We start from the raw sequence: 3,154 nt of genomic DNA, 5'->3' as shown, positions 1-3,154 counted from the left end.
GGGAGGGGGAGGGGTGAGATGTGACAGGGTGAGAGAGTGTCATGGACATATATACACTACCAAATGTAAAATAGATAGCTAGTGGGAAGCAGCCGCATAGCACAGGGAGATCAGCTCGGTGCTTTGTGACCACCTAGAGGGGTGGGATGGGGAGGGTGGGAGGGAGGGAGATGCAAGAGGGAAGAGATATGGGAACATATGTATATGTATAACTGATTCACTTTGTTATAAAGCAGAAACTAACACACCATTGTAAAGCAATTATACTTCAATAAAGATGTTTAAAAAAAAACAAAAATACAAAAAAAACAAAAAGAGTCATGTACCACAATGTTCATTGTAGCTCTAATTACAATAACCAGGACATGGAAGCAACCTAAGTGTCCATCAACAGACGAATGGTTAAAAATATGTGGCACATATGTACAGTGGAATATTACTTAGCCATAAAAAGAAACAAAATTGTGTTATTTGTAGTGAGGTGGATGGACCTAGAGACTGTCATACAGAGTGAAGTAAGTCAGAAAGAGAAAAACAAATACTGTATGCTAACAGATATATACGGAATCTAAAAAAAAAATGTTTCTGAAGAACCTAGGGGCAGGATAGGAATAAAGACGTATATGTAGAGAATGGACTTGAGGACACAGTTAGAGGGATGGGTAATTTGGGAGGAAGTGAGAGAGTGGCATTGACATATATACACTATCAAATGTAAAATAGATAGCTAGTGGGAAGCAGGCGCATAGCACAGGGAGATCAGCTCCATCCTTTGTGACCACTTATAGGGGTGGGATATGGAGGGTGGGAGGGAGACGCAAGAGGGAGTGGATATGGGGATATATGTATACATATAGCTGATTCCCTCTGTTATATTGTGGAAACTAACAAAACATCTTAAGGCAATTATGCTCCAATAAAGATGTTAAAAAAAGAGAAAAAGAATACACTTAGGTGGCTTCCATATCTTAGCAACTGTGAATAATGCTACTGTGAACTTTGGGATTCATGTATCTTTTCAAATTAGTGTTTTTTTCGAGTTTCATGGTTTTATTAACACAAACACAATGTGCACCATGAGCTGTCTATTCATTTTCTTCGCTTTTCAGCCTGATATTGGGATTGGTGACTCTGATGGACAGCTGGGGTGCTCTTTCCGCAATGGTTTTGTGGTTCTTGGATAAGATATTGTGAATAATTTCAGCACAGTAAGATTTGTTGCACATCAGCAGCACTTCATGTTCCTTGATGCTGTGGACTAGGAACTTCCAGAAGCTGCTGGGCAGCATGTGTTTGTTTTCTTGTTGTTCCCATAACTGATGTTGGGCATCAAGATCTGGCCCTTGAATCTCCTTCACACCCTGTTGTCAATGCCTCTGGGTTTCTGCCAGTTCCACTTAATTTTGACATATCAGTCTGACTGTTGTTGAATGAACTTCTTGGTCGTCCTTTTGATGATCTTGGACTTCACGAGGGATCTGAGAGCAGCCATGATGCTGAGTAGAAGATGACTTCCACCCCCATAGGGAGTGCCAAGGAAGAGAGGGGCTCAAATTAGTGTTTTTGTTTCTTTCAGATATAAACCCAGGAGTGTGATTGCTGGGTAATATGGCAGTTCTGTTTAAAATTTTTTGAGAAACCTCTGTACTGTTTTACACAGTGGTTACACCAATTTACATTCCCAGCAACAGTGTACAAGTGTTTCCTTTTCTCCACATACTCTCCAACATTTGTTATTTGTGTTCTTTTTGATGATAACCATTCTGGCAGGTGTGAGGTGGTATCTCATTGTGGTTTTGATTTGCATTTCCCTGATGATTAACGATGTTGAGCATATTTTCATCTGCCTGTTGACCATCTGCATGTTCTCTTTACAAAAATATTTATTCAGGTCTTCTTCTTATTATTAATCAGGTTGTTTGTTCTTTTGATGTTGAGTTATATGTGCTGTTTATATATTTTGGTTATTAACCCCTTATCAGTCATATTACTTGCAAATATTTTCTCCCATTCGGCAAGTTATCTTCTTATTTTGTCGATATTTTCCTTTGCTGTGCAAAAGATTTTATGATTAATTAGGTTCCATTTGTTTATTTTTGCTTTTATATCCTTTTTTTAGGAGATAAATTCAAAAATATTGCTATAATTTATGTCAAAGACTGTCAGCAAATGATCATACACCATGATCAAGTGGGATTTATCCCAGGGATGCAAGGATTTTTCAATATCCACAAATCAATTAATGTGATATACCACATTAACAAATTGAAGAATAAAAACCATATGATCATTTCAATAGATGCAGGAAAAGCTTTTGACAAAATTCAACATCTATTTATAATTAAAGTCTCTCCAGAAAATGGGCATAGAGTGAACATACTTCAACACAATAAAGGCCAAATATGACAAACTCACAGCTAACATTATACTCAACAGTGAAAAGCTGAAAGCATTTTCTCTAAGATCAGGAACAAGAAAATTATCTTGAGAAATAAGAACAGAATTGGAGGAATCATGCTCCCTGACTTCAGACTATACTACAAAGCTACAGTAATCAAAACAGTGTGGTACTGGCACAGAAACAGACACGTAGATCAGTGGAACAGAATAGACAGCCCAGAAATAAGCCCATGCATCCATGGTCAATTAATCTATGGCAAAGGAGGAAAGCGTATACCATGGAGAAAATACAGTCTCTTTAATAAGTGGTGCTGGGAAAACTGGACAGCTACATGTAAAAGAATGAAATTAGAACATTCTCTAATGCCACATACAACAATAAACTCAAAATTGATTAAAATTCTAAATGTAAGACTGGAAACCATAAAACTCCTAGAGGAAAGCATAGGCAGAACACTCTTTGGTTTCTTTAGATTTAGTGGCTAAGAAAGGCCTCTTTGAGGTGATATCTAAGCTGAGATATGAAGAAAAAATATCTAGCTGTAGTGACATTGGAGATAGAGAATGGAAGGGTGTTGGTACATTCTAGGCAGAAGGAAACAACTGATGCCAAGTCCTTCATTTATTCAAATAATAAAACAAGGCCAGTGTGGCTGGACCATGGTGAGTGAAGGTGAGAATGATATGAGATCAGTTCATGGACTTGGGCAGAGAAAAGATCATAGAGGACATTGTAAACCAAAAGAAAGTCTTT

The 3,154-nt window shown here is 37.7% G+C and overlaps 1 pseudogene; it reads right to left on the bottom strand.

Annotated features, from left to right (window-relative positions):
- Nucleotides 1–1,085: 1,085 nt before the first annotated feature.
- On the bottom strand, nucleotides 1,086–1,492 carry LOC118889077 (annotated as a pseudogene).
- Between the last annotated feature and the right edge of the window lie 1,662 nt (nucleotides 1,493–3,154).

The sequence above is a fragment of the Balaenoptera musculus genome, chromosome X (genome assembly GCF_009873245.2).
Source record: "Balaenoptera musculus isolate JJ_BM4_2016_0621 chromosome X, mBalMus1.pri.v3, whole genome shotgun sequence".
NCBI lineage: Eukaryota > Metazoa > Chordata > Mammalia > Artiodactyla > Balaenopteridae > Balaenoptera > Balaenoptera musculus.
Note: the sequence above shows the minus strand (reverse complement) of the source record. Positions and strands in the feature narration are given on the sequence as shown.